Source organism: Oxyura jamaicensis, chromosome 7 (assembly GCF_011077185.1).
Source record: "Oxyura jamaicensis isolate SHBP4307 breed ruddy duck chromosome 7, BPBGC_Ojam_1.0, whole genome shotgun sequence".
NCBI lineage: Eukaryota > Metazoa > Chordata > Aves > Anseriformes > Anatidae > Oxyura > Oxyura jamaicensis.
The window spans coordinates 25,334,203-25,347,973 of record NC_048899.1 but is presented as its reverse complement, the minus strand read 5'-3'; positions in this window follow the sequence as shown (position 1 = coordinate 25,347,973).

Here is a 13,771-nt window from a genome sequence, read left to right as displayed (position 1 = left end):
TTTTCTCTTTCTACAGTCTCTCTTCTCTCTCTCTCTTTTTTTTTTTTTTTTTTTTTTCCTGTCTAAACTGTGGTTGTCTTTGATTGCAGCAAGATAGATTTTGTCTGGGTTTCTTTGCCGGACTCTAATCAAATCCTGACCTGCACCGGGAGCTCAGTGCGATCTGGCTGACTTCCTGCATCAAATCCTCAAGCCTGGGGCTGGATCCTGACCCACTAGGAAAAGCTCTGTTAGCTTAGGCTCTGAATCAAACCCTGAAGATGAGAAATGTCTGGCTGGACACAAATACAATTTCCTTTTTTTTTTTTTTTTTTTTTTTTCCTTTCAGGTTACTGAGTCGGAGCTGGATGGCATATGTAGTTGTAGTAGGGCTATTCTTTTGTCTTCCTTTTCTTTTTGCCTTTTCCTTTTCCTCTTTTCCCTTTTCTCTTTTCCTATTCCTATTTCTTTCTTTTTTTTTTTTTTCTTTTAAAGGAGCATTCATGCTGCATTTTAATTTAGAATACATCCAAATAGCTTGAGCTCAAATTGATCTTGTTTTTCAGCTAGAAAGCTTGTTTTTCATCTATTATAATAATAAATGCGCTATTGATAACAGTTTAAGTGCAATTCAGCAAAGCTTTGCAGTGTGCACCAGCTCTGGAGGGCCAACATTTTCTTATTATCCATTATTGATATGACACTTCACAAATATTTTACAAACAAATTAAGAGGTTTTCCTTGTGCCCCTCTTAGTTTGCAATCTCAGTCTTTTTGACAGCTGAAGTCAGTATTAATGATGACTTTGTTTAAAACAGTTGCTCGCTAGCAGGTTTCTTCTCTGAACCTATAAGTGCAGTAAGGGAAGTTGTGCTGGCACTTTCAATTAAATCCCATCCTTGAAGCAAATTTTTTAGCTTTATTCTGTCTAGAGCTTTATTCTATTTCTCCTAAGCAGAAATCGGAGTTGCTTAGTAAAGTGCTTAGACCTGTTACTCATTTCTTCATTTACGTAGTCATTTTAAATATAGGAGCTTCACATGAAATGCTGGCAAAAGGAGCTCCTTTTCTCTCCCAGTCCTTGGCTTGCTGGGCCTGCTCAGCCTGTGAGTGCTGTACGAGGCTGGTCCTGTCTGAGCACGAGCGTGGGAGCAAGGAGACCACCCTGAGCCTCTGTAGAAAGCAGAGATCCAGAAGGAGGTGCTTGGGTCTGGTCCTCACTGCAGGTCCTCACATTTGCCGGGGGAAGGCTGCTGAGCAGCAGACGGCCGCAGGGGATGCAAGAAGGGTGCTGCACCGCGTGGGAAAGCCCAGTGCTCCCCTCTGGGTTTGTTTAACCAGCGGGGAAGCTGTCACGGAGACAGGGGCATCTTCCCAAGGAAGGGAGCAGCAGAATAGAGGCTCAGAGAAGCAGGAAACAGCCCCTTCGGGGCACATGCTGGGCGCTGGGCCAGGCGCTGGGCAGCGCGCCATTGCTGCCCTGCGGCTCCTGACCATGGGCTTCGCGTGCACAATGCAGGAATTCACGGGTGTGCGAGCCAGGCGCTGGAGATGAGGAGTGAGTTTGTTCTCCAGAAGAATCACCTTTTGTTAGCGGAAAATCTGTGAATTGGGTTCCCCAAGGGAATGGTGTTTGAAAAGCACAGATGATTAAAAGATAACACTTTTGAGGGTTTTTCATTTTTTTGTGTGTGTGGGTGTTTTTATTTTATTTTATTTTTTATTTTTTTTTTATTTCCCCTTTGAGTTTGGAAGCTGGATGCCACACATAGGTTTCTCCACACCCGACCTGGAAAGCAAAAATGTCTGAAGTTGGCAACTCCAAGCGTAGCACATCACATTGGTCTTAAGTGAAAAAAATAAAATAAAAAAGCCAAATCAAACAAGACTTGATGGAAAAGAAAAAAAGCAGGCAAGCACCACAGCTTGGCTGAAAAATTGTATGTTAATAGAGAGAGTATTTCTTCATTACTTTTTATCTGATAAGCAGTTAAACCACAGGCTCACATTGAGCACAGCCCCTGAGTGCCCTCTGCTAAGTGCCCATCCCCTCGTGCAGGGTGAATCGCATCACTCGCTTCCTCTGGACACAGCGGCGTGCTTCAGCATGTCTCCACACGTGTTCTCAGTCCTGGAACAAGCCCCACTGCATGGTTAGTTCAGCTTGGTGTTTAAGCCTTACTCTTATTTTTAAGGCTTGCTTAAGACTTTTTGAGTTGGTATTCCCAAGCTTCTCCTGGCTTGGGAATACAGCTATGGATGTGGTGTATCTCTTAACCCCCCTCTTCTGCTGTGGGTGGTTAAGGCTTTGAGAGAAAACAGCCTGGTGTGCAGGTCTGGGAGGTGCAGCTTCCAGCTGGACACACCAAGGATAAACCACCTCCAATTACCTGCTTTGCTTGCACTGACTGCTGTGTATCACATGTCAAACCAGCCACAAGGAACCAAACTATTCAGCTGCTTTCTCATAATCATTAATTACAAAGATACCATCACTCATGTTTGTCAACTATGAACCATTCTGTGATAATTGATTTATTTTCTTTCAGTTCAGGGAGTTGTAATGCTGAAGCTGCAAACAGTGCTGGCAAGAGATGCTGGCAGAGGCCCAGTCCTGCAGGCCTGAGTGGGTGAAATCTCCCTTTTGTCCCGTTAGACCAGTGCTGGGCCCAGGTCTACATCCCCCCATCCTCTTGACCACCCTGCCTGCTCTCTAGGGAAAGCCCAAAATCCAAACATGCTTGTATTGGTCTGGCAGAAGGTCAGGCAAGTGTTTGATGCTCTGACAATCAATTTAGGGAAAAGCTTTCACGTGAAGAAGGTGTCACTCCAAAAGCTACCTCTGGCATCTTGAATGCCCCAAAATTTTGCTGGGATCCCTCAGTTCTGGGTACTAATTTCCCCTGTCCCCCTTCCCAGAGAGAAATCCCCATCCGTACTTTTCCTGGCCTGCCCCGGTTCATCCTGCTGGAACTGGGGCCTCCTTACACATCTCCACCCTTTCCTGTTGCTGGGAAGGGCAGCAAAATGGGGCAGGAGAGGAAAAGCCCTCCAAAGTTGCTCTTCCCACCAGGGTCACCTGCTGCCCAAGCTGGTCTGGAGCCTGAATTACTGACAGGACATGCTAACAGAGCATCTGGGACGGTCTTGCACTATTTTCTCCCATAACTGCTTTCAGGACAGATGCCTCCCAGCTGGTTGGTCTCCTCAGATGTGCATGTGCCCATGCATGTGATCAGATCAGTGATAGATGCTTCGCAGCCATCTGGATATAGGGGAGAAATGACAAATCTCCCCCCCCCCCCCCCCCCGCCACCAGCCATACCTTCCATGAGATATTGATGAATGGGATCTTTATTGGCTGCTGGGCTAATTAAATAAAAGTTGCATCAGCTTCTAGCTGACAGGCTCTAATTGCTTCTGAGCAGATTTTGAGAGGACCAGATGAATAGGAAAATGAAACAGCGTGGATTGGATCCAAGGAGGTATCTGTCTCTGACGGGCTGGGAGTTTGTCCCACCTTTCCCTGGGGCCTCCTGAACTGTGTGACAAAAAGCCACATTTAATGCAGATAACAAGAAGGGGAAATCAGAAGCCTGGTTTTAGCTAGGAATTTCGGAAGCCTTGTCTTCGGCCTGGTCTCTACCTTTGGCCTGGAGCAACCGGCGCCCCCTGCTCTGTGCTCCTGTTGCCCATCTCACACAGGACTAGCCACGCTTGCTGCCATGGGCCGCAGGCCTGACAGAGATTTTTTGAACTCCTGTTGCCTCCAAGTTGAGTTGCAGGTGCCCAGACACAGCCAGAGGAGTGTCAGGGAACCAGGAGCCCTCCTGCCCTGCTGAGGGCTTAGGAGAAGGATGCTCAGCACCAAGGCTGTTGGGGTTTTGAGCCCATCCCTTCACAGAGGAGACGTGTTATGTGTCTGACGGTGCAAGCCAGCTGCCAGCGAGGCGCACAAAGCCGTCGTGGCCTCCTGCTGCCGCTCCCCCTAGGAGGAGCAGGGCCAAGTTCTGACTTGCTTCTGTCCTCCAGGCTCCGGCCTGAACTCCCTCAGGTGGGGCCTGGATGGTTCGAGGGCCCACCTGAAAGATTTTTGGGGTGCCCAGGTCTCGGGTGGGCTTGGGACAGGGCCAGACTTGGTACCCAGCAGGTCCTGGCTCGGACACGTGCTCCAAAACGGGTGGAGAAGCTCAGAGACTTCAGCAGCATCGTGTGCTCTGGGGGCTAGATCTGGGCATATCCACTCCAAGAGGCTTGTCCATGTTTAATTTATGGGCTGATTAATGAGTTCTTAGCATACAATGCATTTAATTCCATTTCAGCCTGATTTATGGTGTGATGTGAACTGCATGTGAAGTTTTTAATTCAGTAGGTGGTGACTCTGGTTCAGTATATGGAGAGTGACAGAAGAGGTGATGGATTTGGTTCCAAAGCCATGCATCAAGTTCAGTGTGAAGTGCATCAAATCCATCACACGGCACATCAGTTTCGGAGCACAACGCCCCAGTGCTGGCCATGCCACGCCGGTGAGTGGGATCCCGTCCCCGCATCGCCAGTGTCTCTCCACCTCCCTGGAGGGACATGGCCCTTGCTGGTGGTCTTATCTTCGACCTTGCAGGATGTGAAGAAAGCCAGCAAAATGGCTCAGCAGGGGCTGGTCAGAATATTTGTCTTCACTCAGCACGTGTCCCAGCCCCTTCCACACCTTCGTAATGCCACCATGGCTGAATCCGGTCCTGGCACAGGGAGCATGGCGAGTCGCTAATGCGGCTGAGAAGGACGTGAGGGGGCTGGTGATGGGATGTGGTGCCAGGCTGAGCAGCGAGGAATTACTTCTCTCTTCTCCTTCCCCTGCCATGGCCAGCAAGCTGCCATCTTCACCCCTGTCCTCACCAGAGCCCCAGCGTATGGGGCGGTGGGTGTGTATGTGCCAGCCCGGGCTGCCGCCACACCTAATGTGTGAGGGTGGCTGGAAAACCTGCCAGCAAAGTGTTTCACTTTTTTTCTCAGAGAAGAAATGGAAAACTTGTATTGGAGAGAAACGAAGCCCTGAGGCAGAAAACTGATGGCTGAAAAACTTTGTCTTCAGACATGATAAAGGGCTGCAGCTGTCAGGGGGGATAAAGAGGAGGATGTTTTCCATCAGCCCTGTTAATCTGATCTGTCCCTGCATGCAGTCCTTTTGGGGGCAGCTAAAATAAAGCAGAGCCCCACATGCTGATCAGCCAAACCCTGCTGCCATTTCCAGCAGGGTCTCTGAGCTGTGGGGAGGGGCAGGGATGGCTCTCATGTGCCTTGTCCCCCAGAGAAGGGTGCTGAGCACCGGGGATGGTTTCAGTCCATGCTTCAGGCTCCCCAGACCTCTGCAGCAAACACATCACTGCTGGCACCTGCAGCTGGGCAGCTTCATCCCTGGTCTCCAAAAGAGTTAAATAAACCACTCAGCCATGCTTTTCATTTTGGCACCACCTTGCAAACATCTTCATTAAAGAAATGCTGGGTTTGGGGAGCCCCTGTGCCCACTCCTCAGTCCCCCAGAGCTTTAGGGAGGATGTTCATGCCCCGCTGTGCCCTGTCCTGGGCACCAAGTGATAGTGGGGACCCTCCCAGTGTGTCCTTATGTAGAGAACCACAGTGGCCAAGTCTGGGATGCCTGTCTCTGCCCCGCTGCCCAGTGCAAATGCCCTGCAGAGCTCCATGGCTGCCAGGAAACATCTCAATTGTGGAGAAAAGCATTCATTTTGCTTCTCCATTTCTTTGCTTTATGTGGAAGATGAGGCTGCTGGTTTATGATGTTGAACAAGCATTTTAGCTGAGTGCAGTGGGCCCCATAAATCAGTTGCTCCCTCCAGAGCAGCAGCCATTGGCAGGAGCCAGCAGCTGCATGGTACCTTCTGTCTTGTCCTGAGGGGACCCTGGTCCAAGTCTCAGCGGGGGACACCTGGCCTCACAGACAGAGGAAGCCCCTGCAGATGTGCACTCCCCATCCATCCATCCATCCATCCATCCATCCATCCATCCACCCATCCATCCGCCCACCACCTGCCCACCCACCCACATTTATTTACACTGCAAGCTCCTGGCACAGGAACGCTCTCTTTTCTCTCTCATTCCTTGAATGGTATTTTATTTTGACCTGCAAATACCCACACACCCCATTTCCGTCCATGAACACAAGGACGTGGCTGAGCTAATATTTTTCCAAGCTGCGTAAGGGTAAGTCCTTATTTTTATTTTTAACTGCAGTCTTGAATTCCTGCTGGCAACAAAGATTTTTTTTTCCCTTGTGACCCACACTGGGTGTCCATGTGGCCGCTCAGTGGGGTGGACATCACCAATGGGGTTCCTGTACCCTCCTCCTGCTCCTGGGGACTCATCAAACCTCTCGTGATCAGATGGTCGCTCTTGTGGTTGGATTTCCTGGAGGATGTTTTAGACTGTGGGATTTGCACTGTTTTGTCTCATGTTCCCACACTGCTCTGCTCTATTTTTATTTATTTATTTATTTAAACACAGAAAAGAGGAAAATGCGCTCTGAGGTCTCTGGGTGAAATCCATCCTCTGCAAGCAGAGTGCAATGCACCCACAGATGGACGTGGCCCTTCCTGACGGCTGGCACATTTTCTGTGTAGATAGAGCTAACCTTAGCTGGCTTCATGTGTAAAATGTCCTGCTCACATCAGGGGATGTTTCAGTTAGCTGGTAATCCACACTGATGAGATTTCTATAGACTGTAAGACCCGGGAGGCTCGAGGAGAATATCTGAGCACATTTCTGCCTTTGGCACGGTGCATTCACAGATAGCTCAGATCCAGGCTGATATCACTGCCTCTGCTTTAAAAGGATTTAAGTTATAAAATTTGGGCAGTTCCTTGCTTGTTTTGAATCCGCGTGGAAATCAGCAAGCTCCCCGAATCCCACCACCAGCATCTGGTGCGGTGTGGTTTTACCGTTCAGGTTGCAAACAGAATTGATATTTCCAGACATATGGTGCTCGGCTCGGGAGTGGTAATTGCATCAACTTAGGATCAATGGAGCGGAATAATATCTGCCCACTAATAACGGCTTAATAAAATTAATAGCATTGGCCCAGCCATGAATTACTTTAAAATAGGGGTAGTAGGGTAGTAATGTAAACAAGCATTGATTTTCCTTGGGAAAGTGGAGTGCTGTAAATGAGATACCAGTCTCTCCAGCGTGGCGTGGGTCCCAGATGATGCATGAAATTTTGCAGATTTCTCAGAAGGTGGTGGAGAGGGGAGAGGTGCGGGGGTCTGCATGGCATGGGGGCAGAGAGGTCAAGGCAGAGAGCCAGCACTCAGAGCTGCCTGGCGCTCACTGCTGCTGCCATCCAGCACAACCCAATTAACCACAGATTAACACCAGACAGGTCTGTTCAGCACGTTGGGACTGTTAACTGAAATTGCATGAAAAAAGTGACAGGACCTGCAGCCACATCATTGCTTGGTGCTGCCACTCCCCCAGCCATGCACCCCATGGCCCTGGGAAGTTGCACTTGACCCAAAATGCCCAAATCCACAGGTTTTTGGGTGGCTGTCTGGCTGACATCCATGTGTCTCTGCTCCTTTCAGGGTTGTGTAGCCGCAGAAATTGTTCTCGGCCCAGCGGTGACAATAGGACAGAAGGACAAAAGCAGGCTGCAAAACCAGAGAGAAATAGGTTCAGAAGGAAAAGTCAAAGAATGACTTTGAAAACGGGAAATAACAAATGAACAGAAGGGCCTCCAGCCACTCAGCGAAACACTCCTTAAGTCCTTTGTGTTCATTTCAGATGATAAAGGAAAACCATTGGGGCTCAATTAGTCATTACAGACAGGGGTCCTGCTGCTTGCACGAGCCTTGGAGAGCAGCTCGTGCTTAGGAGCATGTCTTCCAGAGCCGGTACGGGATCACCAAACATCAAACACTGTGTGCTGTTCACACTGAATATTGTGCTCGTGCGGGCCCTGCAGTGACAAGAGATGGGTGCGTTTGGAGGAGCTTGGCTCTGTAAAACTGGGACATGCAGAGAAATGCAGGAGTGCTTCAACATCACAGCAAGGCAGAATGCATTTAGAGCAGGAGCTGCAGTGTTCTAGTTTATTATTTATTTACAGAATTTGTAAATGTAAATGGATTTAGACCTTTAATTTTCAAAGGCTTGGACTGCCTTCCAGTCATGGTTAATATTCAGGTGAAAAGCTGCCACATCTGTCTGCAGCACGTCTGTACAGCACAGCTGCCTCGGCGTGGCATTTTGGCTGCTTTTTCTTTGCATTTGTACAAGTTGGTCCAAACTATGTTTTGCTGTAAAGCACTTAAAAAGAACTAAGTGGCACAACACACAGGAACTGGTTTCAGCTCTCCTTCCCCTGCAGCACCTTGCAATCCTGCCCAGAGAAGGCCAGAAGAAATTCTGGGCCACTGCATTCACGTAGATGAACATTTGGTGTCTGGGTAGACAATGCAATATAAAGTAACTAGCAACTAATTCCCATCCATCTGGATTTGCCATATAAGTAATAACAGCGAAACACCTTCAGAAAGGAGACTGAGCCTGTCAATGTGCAATAAATGGCACAAGGCGATGTCAGACCACACAATACATCTATCGTAATCCCTTGCTGGAAATCAGGGAGGTTAAAAATAAAAACCCTTTGAGTTTTGACTGTTTACACAGCTGTAGTACAAATATTTAGGTTTACAAGAGAAATGCGTGCTCAGCCAAAACCCCTCCGAGACCTCTACAGTCAGCAGCAGGGGGTTTATGGAGGCCTGACATTTCCTCAGTAAAACTGAAATAGATCCTAACAAAAGCAGAGAGCAATGCTTGCACCAGGGTGGGCAGCAGGGCCAGGGGAGCTGCTGGTGACATCGGTGTGTGGACATTGGGATATGGGGACACAGGCCGCGGCCTGGCCCTGGGTCCAACCACATCCACTGCTCTCCCCCGGCACTGCCATGCGTGGTCCTGGCCCAGGCCACCTCCTTCCACCTCCCCTCCAGTTAAAAGCTGCTAAGTGGATTTCCCACCCGGCAAGCTGTCGCTTTAGGAATACCACACAGCATAGCCGTTATTAAAAAGGTTTTTTTTCCTAATGCGCCTACTGTGTCTTCATTATGTCAGCGCACCTCCGTGAAGAGATTTGTGGAGGAATCCGTCCATTCACTTCCACGCATAATTCCTCAATAGCCTATTTGCTTCAAAGACTTTTATCGACTTTTACTACTACATGAATCCTCAGATATTTATTTTTTAGGTCCCAGGGGACCCACTGAAGGAAAAATGCACTTTATGAAGTTTTATGGCAAAGGTTTTGCGGTGGATAAAGGCTTCCTGTTATTTCCAAACTTCTGTTCTCCACACAGAAGGGTTCATGGGGTCTGCTCCTACACTGGCATGGGGCACTTAGAGCTAAAAATTTAGCTCTAAGGAATAAATAAGGAAAAGAAGAGGAAAAGTACTTCTCCCCCATGCCTGGTGTTTCGGGCCTTGTTGTCCCCATGCAGTTTGGCAGGCTGTTTTTGAAGCCTGTCTGTGCAGGGATGCTGCTTTTTGCCACCCTGTCGGTCCCATCCCCATCGTCACACTGCCACCTGCATTGTCCCCCAGGCATGGGATGTTAAACCAGGCTGGCCAGAGCAGTGGTGGAGGTGGCAAAAACACTGTGAGCACCTGAGGCGTCTCCAGCCCTCCAGGTTTGCCTGGGAAATTGCTAGTGACAGTGAACCAGGGCAATTAGCCCTAATCCTCCCGGGTAATCATCAGCCCTCCTCCGTCCCTGCTCCTCTCCCTTCTTTTCCTCTCCTCGCTCATTAATCGAAACAGAAACTTCCTGTCACCAGATTGTGGTACCAAGTAACAGGTGCCTGGAAGCATGAAAATAAAAGCTGGGAAGCATGCTCTTTTGGCCCAAATAAACAGGTGCCAAGGAATGTAATCTAATCATGCCGTGATCAAATTAAGCGAAGAAGCTGTGTCACGCACACAAAATGCTCATCCTGATAATCAGTTTGAGGCAGTCGCTGTTTGGTGATGTGCTCAGATGTACCCGCCAGCTGGTGACGTGGGAGAGGCTGGGAGACCACGGCCAGGTTTGGGAGAAATGGGGCTGGTGAGCATCAGCCCTACTGCACTCTCTGATGGGCACTTTGCTGGGAGGGTCCATCAAACAGCTATTCCTGTACACAACATGCCTTCTGAGAGAAAAAAAAAGGCTTTGGAGCAAATGAGCCTCAGGCTGGGCTGTGTCCTGCACTGAGGTTCCTCCAGCGGGATCACAAATTGTAGCCAATGAGGGATGAAAAGGAAAAGCTCATTGTGCACTTGGAAGGGAAATCTATGCAAAGTTTTACTGGAGGAAAGAAAATGAGGATTTACAGCTGCAGAGACTTCAGGCAGGGCTCCAGCTCTGAGCACACCTCAAATCATGATGAATCTCCCAGCTGCTGGAGCTAATGCATTATATATTGAAATCATTTGTGTTCATTTGCAGCAAATAATTACTTTAAAATGTTATCGTTCATTTGGGTTATTTGACTTCTCTATTAATAGTGAGAATAGCCATTTAAAAGACAGCATCTAGGTTAGTGAAAATCATCAGCGCTGCTGCCTCACTTGTTGGAACCTGGAGGATCTGCAGAGCCCTGGACCCCAGTGTGGCTCAGGGTAGCTTTGCTTTTCACTCCTGAGGAAAAAATGAGGTCTGAAGGTCAGCTCATGCTTCATACCTCACGTTTCTCTCCCAGTTGTTGGGAAATATGCTCATTTTCAAGCTAAAGGTGCAACCGTGTCATTCCTTGCTTCCCTTTGATGTGAATATTCTGTCCTGTGGCACCTAAAAGAAAAAGCAATCTTCTTGCTCACACCACTTTATAACACAAACAAAGGTACAAGGTAGAATGCAGGAGTGCAATGAACCTCTCCATTGTGTGCCCTTCAATCTGCCGTGATAAACGGGGATCGGGCTGGAAGATTTTTCATGCATTAGCATGAAAATGGGAACAAGGCTATTTTCCTTCCTTGTGAGCCGAGACGAAAGAGCCATGCCTTCAGGCTCAGCAGCACCTCTGTTGATTTCAAGGGGGGGAAATTAAATAAAGTGGGAGGGAGGGAAAAGTCTGGGGTAGAGGATCGTTAAAAATTATTCCTGGGGCTCTGCCCATGCTTCCCATGTTTCAGGCAGGTAAAGCCTTGCCAAAAAATGTTAAAAGAAGTGGTCGGTTCTTCTCCCAGAAGAATATATTCCAGAGAAATCCCAAGGGAAGACAGATCTTTCCGCGTTGAATTTGGTTAAGGCTTGAACAGCACCCAGTGGGGTCAGCACTGGGCGCTGAGCCCGCACCACTCACCCTGCCGGCAGCCACCTTCTTGTGCCAGGACTGCTGGCAGCAGAGAAGGATTTTGCCTTCCTTCCAGTCACACAAAGATGATTTAAGGCACCCAAAGTTTCAAGCCAGGACTTTTAACTGAAAAGAGGCATCGATTTTCTGTAGCTGGGAGAATAAAAGGCTTGCTTTGGTGAAAGAAAAAAAAAAAAGCTGTTCAAGAAGCCACCTTGGTGTGTGCTGTGCATGTTATTACTTGCACTGTGCAGAGCAGGCATGGAGGGGGGCAGCACCTGGGTCCCCTCCACAGGGTCTCCCCTTTCAGGGGTGCAGAGCTGTGGCCCCATCTTTAGGCTTGGGCACCAAATCGCATCCCTTGAGCAAAACCTGTGACAGATGGAGGGATAAACATCATGGGGGAAGGATGGGGAAGTTGTGCTAATTTTTCACAAGAGATGTGTTAGAAGAAATACAGAAGCATGGTGGCCCATCAGCAGCATCTCACCCTGGTACCCACTTTCCCTAATGGCCACCAAAGCCCCAAGCCCAGGTGCCAGTGGGGAGCTGGCAGAGCTCCTCCAGCCCTCCCTGGAAACACTCATTAATTCCCTGCTTCTTCCTTAATTGCATTAAAGCAGTGTCCGTTCTACCATTGCTTTACAATGCCGCTGCTTAAATCCACTATTAAGGCAGGAGCGTTGCGGCTCGGATCCTTTAATTAACATGAGTGATCTCACCTTTGTCCACAGCATCTTTTCCCATGCTATTATATTGGGTAATTGTTAAACTACTGACTGGCTCCGAGAGGTCTGTACTTTCATCAAAATGTCCTGCTTTTCTGACCCAGCAACTTATCCACGTTTTTGAGCCTAATATTTTAATGTGATTTGAGTTAAATCAAATTGCAAAAAATCGATGAATTACTTAAAGTGCTGGTGTTCTCCAGCTATGAAACGTGGTTTGGTCAAAGTTCCCCCCACATCCTAGGAGCATTAAGGTGCTCCCCGGGAAACCAGCTCCCCATTGACAACAGCTATCAAAAGAACTGATCAAATTCATTTGAAAACTTCCCACACTTGTGGAAAAAAAGCATTCATTAATTTTTAATGTCTTCTTTCTTGTTTCGTCTCTTGCTAGAAAAAAGGCAGGGAGAGAAATGAGGGGTTCTTCCCTCAGGACAGAAAAGCCCTTCCAACTCTTTTGAGCTGTTAAGAAACACTACCCAAGTTTTTTGTTGTTGTGAAATTTCATCGAAAATGGAGCAGGGTGTGGAAAAAAAGAGCCCAGATGCACAACCCAGAAGTCATCTCAGGACACCCCTTGTCCCTGCAGGTGAGAAGTGATCTCGTTTCACCACTACAACAGCCAGGGGGCTGCAGGAGGCCCAGCGTCACCTCCCCTCTGTAAGGGCCAGGAGAAGGCCTGAGCCTCAACACACACACCTGATCCTTGGTCTTCTCCTCCCCACCCCGGCTTGCTGCCCCAGGAGCAGCTGTGGGGCTGAACTGGGAACAGGAGAGGGAGGGAATCCACCTGTGCTGCCTGTCCCACCAGTGCTGGAGGCTCAGCCTCTGCCATGGCTCCCAGCCTGCAGCAAGCACCAGCTGCACCTCACAATGCCTTGATGGCTGCCATGGTGCTGTTACGAGTGCATGATGAGCTCACAAAGTCCTAATGGTCTTGGCTGGCCTCACCTGGGGCCCACAGCCCCACATGGGCCCTGGACACCATTTAAGTGCAGCCCTGGACTAGCAGCTCTGGTTGGGCTGAGCTGTGGGCTTTGAGCCTCCCCTCTGCCTTTGGGCAGCAGTCTTTCTAGTCCTGTCTCCTTTTGCTCCCAGCTCATCTCCCTGGTGGGACATGGGATGTGTTTTGTGGCTTTTTGTGTCTGGGACTGTTAACAGACCCTGTCAGCTGCTCTGGTGGGACTGGACACCATCAGCCCCTAGCCTGTCCTGCTGCTCCCCAATGGTAAGTTGTTGCGCTTTGGATGGTTGTGAAAGCACAGCAGTGCACTTACCCTGTCATTACACAGGGCATCAATCAGGAAAAAGGGCAGCGAAGGAGCCAGCAGGCACGTAGGATTAAGGGATTGTCATAACTTTTACCCTGCTCTTGACCTGTGTGTGTTTTTTCCTGGGTTGGGTCTGCTGTGGGGTTGGGCATCCCATTGGAGAGGTGCATTGGAGTCCCTCATACTGTGGGATAAGGGCTGGAGCGTTGCTCTTACTGTAAGAACAGCCCTGTGCCACGTCAGTGACTCCCCAGCTCCTCCTTGCAGAGGTGGGATGAGGACCAGTTCTGTCCCCATGGGCACAGGCAGCTCGGTGTGGCGGTGCTGAGAGCTGTGGTTAACTGGGTTAATTATATTCACGTTCCTAGGAACACTATGAATTATGTTAATAGCAGCATCTGGGGAAATTACATCTTCATTAATTGGTCCTGATTGCTTTTTGGCGGATGTG